Genomic DNA, 14,574 nt, shown 5'->3' on the forward strand with positions numbered 1-14,574 from the left:
CCAAGTCCAAGAAGACTTTCAAGGTTTTGTATTCATTTATGCTTTCAAAAATATAATTTAAACAATGATATATATATGAAATATCTTGAGGTGCAATTTTTTTTCAAGTTTTTCCCTCTAAAGATGTTTTCATATCGAGATATTTGATCCTTCTCAGCTCATGGTAGATACTTGGTTCAAATGGATCTTCCTACAAATAAGGGGGGTTTCATACACCAATTTGTTGCTTGGCGTGGTTGCGATTGTATTATTAGTCACTGCTATTGACTAATGCAAGTGCAAGTTACAATGATGCCCTTTATGCACATAAGTATGGGGTAAAGGGGCATATCAATTCAAATTCATGTATAAATCCTTTGATTGGCTCGTTAATATTGGGGTTTCGTCTATTTTCAATTCCAATCCCCTTTTGGGGCGTTTCACCTCTTCCTTGATGCCTATGGGTTATGGGATGTCCTCGGTGAATGTTGCACCCGATACTCTACCTGCACTTGGCCCTCAACCGAGATCTCTTTCTCCTCATATTTTTCATTTTGGTACTTTTTAGGGGGATAAATCTTCGACAAACTCTATTGGTAGTGACTTAGATATATTGAAGCAAAATCTGGTATTCCCATCCATTCATCCTTGCCCTTAGAGGCTAAACTATCCATTAGTCCTTGGTCACAACAAAATGTGACCATCTAGTTAAATGGGGTGGAAAACATAAAAATGATTTGTTTGGAGTCATTATATCCTCTACCCCAACCCTTAGTTTTTTGAAAGAACCGTACCCTCCATAGATGTCATCAATTATTGGAAATCCTACTTGGGCTCTTAGAGAATTTTTGTTGAGTAAAAATCTTCCCCATGAAGATCATTTCATTAAAAATCCAGGGATTGGGGCGTCTCCCTAAACATTTATCCCTACAACACTTAATTTTGGTAGATAGTTTATCTATCATACAGTTGCAGGAGATTATGGTGTTAGGAAAAAATCATAGTCTTATTTCTTAAAAAATTGTTTGGGATGAAGCATTTGTGCGATTGATTGGCTATGCGGAACCCACATAAGTTTAACTTCTTGGCTTACAAAACTTATGCATGGATTTTATTATCTGGTTCTACCAAGGGTTCATAACATTGACTTCATATCATAAATATCTATGTGCCATATGAGTCCTGGTTGAATTTAAGGAATGAGATGGAACGTAGTGGATTATTAAATATTGGCTTACAATTATATGTGATGATTTAAGTATGACAACGTTTGCAGGAGAGATATTGGGAAATAAATGTAAGATGGACCCTCTGGGCAATTACTTTAAGGACCTTTTTGGGCATAATCATATGGTGTACATATTACTAGATCCCTTTATCACTAGTTGGAAAAATGGTCGATATGGATCAAAGGGGATTGCAAAATGATTAGATCATTTTTTGGCACACGAGAACCTGGTGGAAAGAATCATTGTGATTAGAGATTCGGTTATCCCATCGGGTTTGTCAAATCACGAGCCACTATTTATTCATTGGAGTGGGGATTCGACTTGGAGGGGATTACCTTTTAAATTCAATCATTCGTGTCTATTGGAAAAAGAGTTCAAAAAAATGGGTAGGGTCACATGGAAAAGGCCATGTAATTATTTGGAGTCCTCACAGGTGGAGGTGGTGAGGAAGAAACTAGCTAAACTGAAAAAGGTGATGAGGATATAGGAAAGGGAAAAAAAGAGGTTACATATAAAGGAACTTAATGAAATTGATATTAAAATCATGGACTTATAGGGTACTTCTCTACAACACAAAAAGAATTGGTGTTGGTTCTTGAAGGATGAAGATGTGAGATATTATCACTACATGAGGAAGAATGGTGACTAAAGAGTCGTGCCATATGGATTACTAAAGGGGAAAATTTCTTTCAACAATATGCAACAAACAAGGGGAGAAAAAATACAATTTGGGGATTGAAGGATCTAGAAGGCCGACATATATCTTCTCATAATGATCTACATCTAGAGATAGTCAAAAAACTTGGAAAGATGTATCAAGCCAAGACTAAAGTGGACTTCAAAAACTGTATGGAAAATGTTCAAGCATTTCTTAACACGTTTAACAGCGATGATAATAATAACATTGGGAGGTTGATCACACAAGTGGAAATGATTTTGGTATTAAAATCATTTGCTAGGGATAAATTTCTAGGACTAGATGGGTGGACAATGGAATTTTTTATGCATTTCATGGACATTATGCGGGCGGATCTCCTACAGATGGTGGAGGAGTCAAGGATACTATGTAAAATCATAGGCGCTATAAATGCCACATTCATCACTTTGATCCCAAAAGTTACAAAAAGGAAATACATTCATGGATTACAAACCCATTTTGTTATGCAATACCATATATAAGTTGATATCCAAGATTTATTGCAACCTGCTTAAAATTAGCTCTCTCAAAATATATATTGCCTGAACAATTGGGTTCTTGGTCCGTCGACAGATATAATATGTTGTGGCTATTGTGTATGAATGCCTTCATTCCGTCAAGGTAAAAAAGAAGTGTTCACTATTACTGAATTTAGATTTGATAAAGCCTTATGATTGTGTAAATTGGGTTTACTTGCGAATGGTATTACACAAGATCAACCTTTTTGTGGGAAATTTAGATTGGATAATGGCATGCATTACATCATTCAAATATTTGGTCCTTATAAATGATGTTCCTTCACAAATTTTCAAGGCTTCACAGGGCCTTAGAAAGGGGTGTTCTCTTTCCCCATATTTATTTTTTCTGGCCCATTGATGGATTAAGTAGAAAGATTATTTAGGCTCATACTTGTGGTTTTTCTTCGGGTTATAAGATCAGTAGAAATATTTCAGTTACCCATCTTATATTGGTGGATGATGTTCTTATCATGGGAGATATATTTGTTATCAAGTGGGATTATTTACATCAGATTATTTACTCTTTCAGGGTCACATCAAGTCTCTATTTAAATAAATCAAAGACACTTCTAATTGTTGAGTACCCATAAAAGCTTAATGTGGTGGAAATTGAAAACATTTTTGGGACTGAAACGTTCCTTTGGATGGTGGTTTCAAATATTTGGATTTCATCCTAAAACCAAACAAAATATTGTATTAGGGCCTGGAGCTAGTTGATGGACAAATTTGATATGAAGTTGTCATTATGGTTTACCATTGGGGGTAAGTTGTGCATTCATTTAAAAGTTCATTTGGGGGGGATCCAGGAGTGCCCATAGGATCCACCTTGTTCGCTTGTAGGTATTATCTACAAGATAGGAAGATGGGGGTTTGGTTTTTCTAGACATTGAACAATTTCGATGGGCATTGCTGATGAAGAGTTTGGCGTGCACTCAATGGAAGCAATATTTGGCAAAGGATTATAAAAGAGAAGTATTTGAAATCTCAAGCATTAAGGTCATGGATTAAGGATGGGGCGAGGGCCCCTTACATGACATCATACATATGGAAAAGCACAATGAAAGTTAAAAAAATGGCTGATTGGGAATTTGGGGTGGGAGGTTGGTACAAGCTCAATGGTGGAGATTGGTATAGATCCAATTAGAGGATATGTGGGAGATCATAAATTGTCGGTAAATATCATTAGATATATTCACAATCTAGGCATCTATTTTCTAAATCAAATCCAAATGAATTAGGATCCCAACTCTTTATGTCCCACCTGGTGTAGTTCGAGGGATCTTGGTTTAATCAATGAAATGACATCTACTTGGGAAAGATATGTCCATAATTTATCTATGGCTAACATATCTCTAAATGACATGGAGGACACTTTCACTTGGGATGGTAAAACAAAAAATGGGCAGATCACAGTGAAGGAGGCATACGGTTTTGTCATGCTTGCGCAACAACTCATTGAGGTGCCAGGGTGGTTTGAACATATGTGGAAGTGGAATTTTTCACTCAAACTAAAATGTTTTTGTTGGTTGATTTGCAGAAATAAGATCCTAACTGTTAGTGTAGGTATCTTCATACGTCCATCAGTGATCAAATTGCTCTTTTGCACGCATATTAGGTGTCTCATCCGATCAACTGCATTCCATTAGGACCATATTGGAGTGGTCTGAGTTTCCGATAGGCTCTGGTAAGGCGTTCCTTTTGCAAATGCAACCAAACTTTATCGCCCACCTGAAACTTGTGTGGCACCCGATGTTGATCATGTCGCTGCTTGTACTTGGCATTTGATTTCTCCAGAATGTCATGGACCTGCTGGCGAATATGTTGGATGTGCTAAATGAGGTTGTTTGCCTTATCTGTTTTGGATTGGACATGAGCTGAATCTGCGTGAGTAGCTGCAAATGGCATGGCCACATCAATGGGACATAGTGGCTGGAATCCCAAGTCCAGTTCAAAAGGGTTGTGGCCAGTCGAGTTGTGGAGTGCCTGGTTGTAGCTGTGCTGAACATAGGGGGGGCTCTCGTCCCATGTGTGTGGATGCTTTGAGTTGTACATGCACATAATGTGTACGATCATCCTATTGACAACCTCTGTCTGGCCATCAGTTTGAGGATGGAAGGTTGTGGACTTAGTGAGTTTGGTGTTGAGCATCGACCAGAGACTGGACCAAAATGTACTGAGGAACCTGCTGTCCCGATCTGAGATGATAGACTGTGGGATCCCAAAGTGTACCCACACTCAGGTTTCTGCACAAAGTTGTCCATCATCGCATTCCTTTGTCACTCGAGGGCTTCTTCGAGCAAGATTTTGATAGGATCTCCTGTCCCCTGGTCTTTATTTTCATCCGCCATGGGAGGTTGTCGGGATTTGCGAGGCTGGTCTTGCAAAGGTTCGACCAGTTCAAGCCCTAACTCCTTATATCCCGACCTTAGTGGGGACATGCAAAGAAAAATAGAGAAAAAACAGACCGCTCTGATACCACTGATCCGGATTTAAACAGGAACACAACAAATTACGGAGATAACCATAAACACAAAGATGCAGCGGAAATAATACTTCATTTCATTAATGTAAAATACTGAAATATGCTTACAAACAGAATTAGAAATAAACCAGCTAGGGCGATGGTAGCTTATCTCTGAGAAGAGATGTGGCGGCTACATGCCTCTGAACTATGTTACAATGAGGCTCGAAGGCGTATTTATTGTTGAGAAACAATGGAAAACCCTTAACATCCCAAAACCTAACCCTAGAAGATCAAACGCCAAATTCTGGGCCCCGTTTGGGTAAATTGGTACATCAACTTCCCGGGGTCGTAACTTTGGCATACGATATCTATTTGACGCGCACAGTATCTCGTTAGAAAGATCTATCCAAGAACTACAACTTTAGGAAGAGAAAAATCAGTCCATGGACCCATGTTGCTCCTATTTTTCCCAAAAAAATGTCGTTTAGGGCCTCAAAACGGCTCCGGAAGTTCAGGACCCGAAAGACTTCTAAAAATAGTAAACTGGTCTATAATTAAGGAAACTAAAAATCTGAAAGAAACAATGGTGGGGGTCCAAGTGGACTTGGCAGGTGGCCACCAATATCCACCTGGATCACCTCCAATCATATGAGAAGAAATATTGAAAGGGATCAAAGAAAAGGGGGCTTAAAGAGATCAATGTTCGCAGTTTTACAAAGCTCATCCAGTTTAAATTTCCTGAACAACCTGAGCTCTGATACAATTGTTTAACTATTTCACAAGGCATGTATGGCTCAGATAGTGTTCCACAAGAAGTTAAGGAGACGGATGAGTTGGAAGCAGTGTTTAGAATCTATTATGACCATCATGGGTGATCGCTCCCGCTTCTTGTAAAAGAGGAAGTGAAACTGTTAAGACCGAAAGCGACAGGGAACTGGCCGAGAGAGCATGAGGCGTAATGTAGCAGAAATGCGTTGGGACTAGAGGCCAACAAAGAAAGCGGCGTGGATATATTTTTACAGGGCTATCATTTCAGTTTCACTTGTTAATTATGTTTTGTTGTTTTCTAATCACTATTGTTATTTTGTTTTATTTTCAAGAAAATTATCTTTCTATTGTAATAATTGGAGGCGATAGAGCCTACATGCCGAGACAACTAGGCATGCAGGCAGCTGGAAGGTCTAGCATAAGATATTTTTTAATTTCCATGTTCTCCTTCTCCTTATAAAAGGGAGGGAAAAACACTTAGAAAAGGTTCTAAATTCTAAAGAAAGATGACATGTTATTTCTGAAACTGTATGACTTCCAGATTTGCATCTTTCAGAATATTAATGAAATAGTGGTGATTCCAACCTTCGAGTACTACAGTATGTTACCTCTCTATTAAATTCCATTATGTTCACATTTCCTCTCTGATTTCATGTAATTGTAGCTGCCAGAAATATTTCATATGTTCTTACATATTCATTTGTATTGACTTGTTAATGCACATGCCTATATGTATTTTTGGGGTTATGTCTTTAAAATAGCGCTCCATGAATCATAGCACCCAATCCTCTTTCATCCATTATGTTTGTCTTTAACTCAGATAAGTGTATAATTCTTAAAGTCTCAAGCTCTATATGATGAGTTATTCTATCTCCTTCACTTCTTTCATCGCTCTACCAAAAGTTGATTAAACTGTAAGTCCTCGAACTACTCAGCCTCCACTAGTTTATAATATTTATGTGAGTTGTATATGTGAAAGATACCAGAAATACATGGCTTATATCCTTGGATGAATGAAACAAATCATGTTTTTTATTGTATATATGTACTTACATATGTGTATAAAATGTATATGATGTTGTCGGTTTGCTGAAAATCATATGGGACACATAAAATCTAGATGTTACCAGGCACTGGTGTTGTAAGAAATCTGAGGCTGTCTCTGGAAGCGACAACAAGAATGAGTCATGCTTAGGGATTTGTGCAAGGATGATGAGAAGGATGTTGATTGATCCATTTGAAGGCATATTAACCAGATGTGACAAAATGGCCTATAAAAAATTCCTCCTAAAGCGCAAAATTAGGAATGATAGCTGATGACTGAAGTTCTTTACCTTGTGACAAGTTGGGATCAAGAACAATCGACGAGATCATCATCTGTTACAATAAATTTACATCATGATATATTTTCTGAGGGAGGCATACCCATACTCAAAACTTAAGCTAAAATTACATGTATAATGATCAAAAGACATGTCCACAGATCATTGATGGTGGACCCGTGACTGGATGTATGATCATAGTCATCATACATTGTGATCTTGTACTACTCCTGAAATCACAGCCTGAATGGATGAAACTAGATATGGGGTATTCCATCTCGTTCACATGACCAGCTAATGTATGAGTCTAACCATGTGAATCAATGAGCTAGAGTGGAACATAGTAGACACCATCTGATTACCAACTAATGATGTAAGTCGTTAACAGACATGAGAGAAACCATCGATGACGTGAATGTCTCTCAAGGTAATCTAGTACAATCTGTATGGTGTGAATAAATGAGTTGATGTCGAATACCACACAAAATCTTTCTGTCGAAGGCCAATGATGTAAACCTGTCACCGAGAGCGAGGAAACTTGCCATTGATGTATGCAAGCACCAAGGTACCAAGGGATGTTTCTAAGTTAACACCCTAGATAATGCGTTGAAGCAGGAGTGCCTTGATGTATCCCCCATTAATGACATGAAACAAGTATGATTATTTGAGACAGAATGATCAGAATGATGTTGATACAGAACCGCATCAAGAAAGGCACACATGGAATGAAGGCTTAAGAGTATTGTAGCAGATATTAACTAAATTACTTCTCTTGAACACAGATACGACACTGAATTTAACCCTTGACTTTGTACGCCCGTAGGGGCCAGCCAAATAATTTCTCAATATTACTAGCTCATATGTTTGGGGTTCGAGGTTAGTTGTTGCTCATTAAACTTTTATTATTTTTATTTAATTCAGTTGTATTACTCGTGAGTATAGAGTTCGTGATGTGTTTTGAAATGTTTGTTTTTCTAGGCAGGGATATTAAAATATCATGTGTAACTGCATAGAAAATGCTAAGACTCTAACAGATGGTCTGCTGAAGGCCTGGCGGTTCAACATACTCTCGAAAGAGGTGGGGATTCCTTTGGTGGCATTATTGTTCAAGGACAGTAGCAAGCACGATGAGTTAAATGATATTTCTAACCACTTGAGAAGGTTCGGGTGGATTGTGCGTACCTATACCATGGATCTCGACACGCAGCACATCACCCTTATGCACATGGTGGTTCGAGAAGATTTCAACGGAGTCTCTCAGAACAACAAAGTTGGGGCTTTTGTAAATACTTTGCTCCATTGATAGATGGAGTTAATATCAACAACTAACAATAGCATTTAACACAAATTTTGGAATGGACTTTAGACCATCCGACAACTTTTATATATTTGATAAATCAAGCGTATTCCTCGTCATTATTGAGATGTTTTGAATAATATTTGTTTATTATCATTATAATTTAGCATTACAAAAACATATAAATACGTATATAAAATTTAACAACAATCTTGCAATTTATTGGGACGTTTTAAAGGGAGACAACTTATTTCATGGATGTTGTGCGGGAATACTTAGAAGCACTCGTAGATAGGTGCTTGATTGAGTATGTTGGTGCAGAAAAAAATGAAATAAAAGTTCATGATGTATTATGTGATATGGCAATTTATGTAGGCCAAGGAAGGGAGAACTCATTATTTGGAGCACATCAAAATCTACAACATTTCCCAAGTGAAGAAGAGACCATGGGTCAAGAAGAGACCATGGGTCACAAAAGAATCTTCGATCTCAGTATTGAAATTAGTGATTTGCCAAAATATTTGAAGTGTCCAACACTCCTCGGATTAATGTTAGCTCGCAATAGACAATTGAAGGAAATTCTAGAGGGTTTTTTTAACAACCTATAAAAATTAATTGCATTCTTATGGGAAATTGTGTTTCCATTAAAAAATAGTGTAAAAAATAAAAATAAAAAATATTATTTAACTATGAGATAAGAATTGTTAAAATAATATCAAAATAAAAATGTTTTGGATTATTACATTGAAAAATGTAATGCAAAATTATATTTATATTTTATATATCAAAATATAGTTGAATAAAAGATAATATCTATATATATATATATATGATTAATGATTATTTATAATATTTTTAAATTTTGAAATATAATTTAAAAATATTTTTATTAGTTAAAAGGTGTTTTTAATAGAAGAGAATAAGTTTTTTTTTTCTCTCTTTATAAATAACCATTAAATTCAACATGAATAAAAGCCTACTAATATGATAAAAGTAAATATTTATTAAAGCAAACATATCAAATCACCTAATTTCCTTATAACTCTTTACAAACCACCATAAAAATTTACTTGTTTTATATATATATATATATATATATATATATATATATATATATATATATATATATCAAATCACCTAATTTTCCTTTAAAAGAACAAATATTTCAATTTTTCCTTTAAAAGAACAAATATTTCAATCTTGCAACCTCAATTTCAACATAGATATGATATGTTTTACCAACTACTTCTAAAAAACACACATAAGTATGATATTTTTCTCGATTAATATGTAGGGTTGACGTCTTGAATATTATTCATCCCAACCAATGAGATCCATCCATTAGTTCGATAGTGGGTTCTCTAGATGACTTTCCCAAATCAATAGTGGATTGTCGAGATGATTTTCCTAAAACTTGTATTCCTTCAGTGTACCCTTGCACCTTTAGGGGCAACTACTAGTATAAACAAGTTGAGATGAAATGAGTTATGCTCTTTTTCAGCATGTGGTATTGAAAAGCATTGATATTTGTACATGTTATTGTAACAAAATTGATTTATAGATTAAGGTTGTCTATTACAAAGTGAGATAAATCTCCATGGTTAAGAACCTGTGATATCCCCAATTTTTATTTAACATGATTAACTAAGTTTATTGGAGAAGTGCTAAGCATAGCAAAATTGTGTAATCTGAGCATTGGAGACATTTTTAGTACATGGGACTTAGGAGAAATTGAAAACTTCAATATTAGTGGAATATGGGGGCCACCCCTCATGGAATACGCACCCCTTGGACGAAAAATCGATTTTGTGGAAAGGAGGTCGAATATTTGGATGAGGGACCCACAAGGAAAAGTGAGGCAACAATTATAAATAGAGGGTTGAAGGTAGCATTGGGAACCTTTTGATACTTTGACAGTTAGACATTGTTTCTCTAGTTGTTCAGCTAAATCACAAGTGTTGTTTAGCACCAGAGGTTTCCAAGGGGAAATCTCACCCTCTTCTTTGGTGGACCACGAGTGCCACCCTAGGGAGGTATTGTCACAACTTTGTGGAGACTTGGGGGACCAGTCTCAAGTGGTATGACTTGCCTTAGCTTCATCCTCGATGCAAAAGAAGAACCACACAGTTCGTGGGTGAAGTGGGGTACTAAAATTAGAGGCTATACCATTACTGGGAAATTCCTTGCCCAAATTGTTGCGGAAGGAATAGAATTTATGGGAGTTGAGAGTGCCCTTCTCAGCAAGACAAATTTCTTTGGTTGGACCTGTGTAGAATTGTTCCAGGACTGCACAGTCATTGGTGGAGTTGATTGTGAGGAGGCTTGAGAGAAGGATTTAGGAGCTGAGCTGTTGGGATTTCATTTGGAGGGACATTGGAGGAGGATTGTTGTTGTTTGAGAGAAAAGACTGATAGAAGTAGCCACAGTAACATAATTCGAATTTGGTGGAGGGCCAAGCTGTGAAGGGTCAAATTTTGAAGTTTGGAACCAAGGGAAACTCTTTCTGGGTTTTTCTGGTTTTTTGACAAGGACCTCATATCCAAAATTGCATAATTTTTTGGGCGGACTTGAGGGGTCAAATAGGGGTCCCAACTCAGCCAGCAACAAGAGGAGCTAGGCCCAAATTTGGGCCAAAATTCCAAGGTCAACATTTGACCAATTCCTTCATGGGTTTTTGGTGAAGAGCTCGAGGTTAATTTCCCGGAATTTATTGAGCACTAGAGGAGGCCCTAGTAGCAGTTCTTCACAGCGAGAAACATATTTCTTGACAATTTCAGTGCAAATCCAGGAGAGAGTCGCATCAGATTTGGGAGGGACTTCTTATTATTCATTTGGGCTTAGCTAGCTTGCCTTGAGCAAGCCCAGGGGCACTCTTTCCGACACCTCATTGTACCCTCTTCATATTATAATAAAATGGCTCAACAAAGCAGTTTTTGGTGCAATTTCATAGATTGATTCATGTGTTTGATTTTTGTGATTTTTATGTCTATGTTTGCTTTGTTATTTACTGTAAATATTCCCTAAAAATATTACAGAATCTCGTTAAATATTTTTTTTTGTATATATCCTTAAGTTATATATTAATTTTTTTATCATTAATAATAATAAATTAAATTATAATTTAGTTCTATTTTTTTAATTTTCGAAGAGGAACTTCTTTTTATCCCACATTATGAGGTTTGCCGTTTTACAATTATTTTCAAGGCCAAAGTAAGCTTTCCACCCCCCATTAATCCTTTTCTCAATGCTATAGTTCTAGTTGAGTTTGTGATGAATATCAATTCCTAGGTACTTGTAAGAATATACTTCCTCCAAGTTATTATTGTCATACATAAAATTAGCATAGGTGTCCTTCTTGGATTTGATAATCATAACTTTTGTTTTGTCAATGTTAACAGTCATACCCATGATAGAGCAGAAATCATTAAGAAGCCTGAGCTGCTTATCAAGATCAGATGGACACCTTGCGAGGAGAACATTATCGTCAGCATAGAGAAGAAGGATGACGACTAGCCCAGCTAAGATCGTGCTAGCACATCCTACTTCCTCTAAATAACCTTCGAGCTTGTCAATGTAAATGTCAAATAGGGTAGGGGAGAGGGGGCAACCTTGTTTAACTTTGATATTACACTTAATATCTTTCAACCACCCCTCATTGCTTTTTAGCTTGGCAATTACATTCTTGTATAATCTAATAGCGACAGCTCTCAACTCGAAAGGACCCTTTAGCTCTTCTAATATATTCCAAAGGTTGTTTCTAGGAACCATATCGAAAGCCTTTCTAAAGTCCACAAAGCAACAAAAGAGATTGGATTTATCATTATGACATTCCTCGACAATGATTCTAAGTGTAACGAGGTGGTTTGTTGTTGAGTGATGCCTTCAAAAACCCGCTTGGCCTTTAGCCCGCTTATCTTCACTTTCAAGCCATATGCTCAACTTCTTTTCCAAAATACTACCATATAATTTAGCTAAGAGAGGGCTGATCATAATTGTCCGATAATTAGAGGGGTTATTTGTATCCCCATTTTTAAAAATAGGGATATTGAGGCTCTCAGTCCATAACTTAGGGAACCCTTGCTTGAGTGCTTGATTGAAAAGCTTGTGGATGTGGAGGATGAGGACAGGGCCTCCAATTTTTATGATTTCTGCCTGGTAACCTTCAATGTCCTTAACTTTCCCATTAGCCAAGCGTTTAACCCCAAAATCAATGTCTTCTAGAGAGAATACTTCTTTCGTTGTGGGCAAGGTTTCAAAGTTATTCATGATATTTGGAGATTCGTAAAGCTTTTTAAGATAGGAATTCCAATCGTGTAAAGCAATTTTATTATTATCTTTAGATTTCCTAGTCAGGATCTACCTCCAAAATTTCTTAAGAGCTACCTTAGAGAGGTGTAAGAGATTCTCTTGTCTTTTACGAATGTACTGCCTCTTTTTTCTTTAGTTAGGGCTTTGTATATTTTTATCTGGTCCATTTTAAGAGATTCATCAACAACTTCCTTAATAGCTCTCCTCACATTTTTACAGTCTTTGTTATAACCTGAGTTGGTTTTGCTATTTTTTTTATTATTTAAATATATAATAAAATATTTCAATATTTTTTATAAATTGATTCATTTAATTTACATTACTTCCTTAATTATTATATCATTTAATACTTCTAAAACACTGTAGACTTATTACTTTATTATTATTCGATTTAGTGTTTAAGTATTAACGGTTAAAATAGACATTTTATTTTGTTCATTCCAATTGTTTATTATCCTCGCTATAGGCAGAATATTATAAATTCAATAATGTGTTGACCCTTAATTAATCGAGATTTGACTAAAAATAAAAAAACAATGTATGAAGTTCACATTACAAAACATTTTACTTTTTATTTTTTTCATTTTTAATTCTATTTATTTACGTTTTGATTGGTACAGAGGGCATGACTCTTATTTCATGATAATGATTTTTTGTTGCTAGATCGTATGTTTGCAGTTGTAAGTAGTACAAGTAGTACGAAAGATTGAATCGAAAGATTAAATAATGCGTGGGAGTAGTGTAAATAATGTTCAGTAGTAGCATTCCAATAATTAATACCTTGAATGTTGTGTTGTGTAGTGTAGTGTATCATTACGGGCCTATCTTGCTATGAGTCCAAGATCATGTAACCACAAAATGTCGACTATGTATTGGACCCGACTGAGGTTGGGGTTATTTTCTTGCCATGTTAGGCGTTTAGGCCAACGAGACTCTGACTCCTCACTATTTACGAGACCATGATATGGATTCGGGATCGGGACATTGCTCACGGGTCTTGTGGAAGTGGAAAGATGGGGCTGACTTGCCCTAATAGATGAATTCCCCATTTTTATGGAGGCAAATTGCATGGTGGCATTTGTGATTTCTTTGTATTTGTAGAGAATGGGGTTTTCAGGGAGGGAGTCCCTCAGATTGGTGAGCGAATTGGCAGCGCTGGTCTCACCACTAATGTCCGTTCTCATGCTAACGAACTTTATGTGTGATGAACTCAAGGCCTTTGGCTCTTCCACCATGTGGTGTTTGCGCTTAGAGTTGCACATATTTTGTCACATCCCATAATGTAGAGGTTTTTCTCAACATTCTAAAAGTGGGGAGGTTTTTCAAATCGCCATTAATGATTTGTTCTGCTACGGAAACCAAAATCTGTAAAACACAAATGTTATTTAAAGCAGTGGGGTCCACAACGACAGAGGGTTGTACACTCATCATTACAAGAAATCCATTGGCCTATGATCTGAATACCGATTAAATAATTATTCGTCCAAGAAAGTCAAGATATGGTGACTTATGATATCTATGTAAGCTTTCGTGTGGGAAGATTATTCATATTTTTATCCATGTCGCAGATAGGTGGATAAAGCATTCATTAATGCATTGGCTTTCTCATCTGAATTCCTCCTCTGTTGTTGATCGGTGGTCGGACCATGCAACTAATGACTAACTCGAATTGAAGAAGCTATTTTTAAAACTTATAAAACCGATAAAAAAATGTTTTCGTATTTTATTTACATCCAATTTTAAATCGATGAGTTTATCGAAAAATGACAATGCCGAACTCTTTGGTGAACAATTTGTTAAAATCTATTTTAAATGTGAACCATTTATGAAATATGACAAGATAGGTTCCAATTCCATTTTCAAAATGGGAGCATTTATGGAAGTGACGAGGGTGAAGGTGTATGAATCCAATGAAAGTATATGAATTGTTTTGTTTTGGTGTGTACAAATTCATACTTATTTAAGGAGCGGACAGTTATATTTGGTTAAAAC

Source organism: Pinus tabuliformis, chromosome 5_2 (genome assembly GCF_031772625.1).
Source record: "Pinus tabuliformis cultivar Carrire ecotype Pingquan chromosome 5_2, CPIR1, whole genome shotgun sequence".
Taxonomy (NCBI): Eukaryota; Viridiplantae; Streptophyta; class Pinopsida; order Pinales; family Pinaceae; genus Pinus; species Pinus tabuliformis.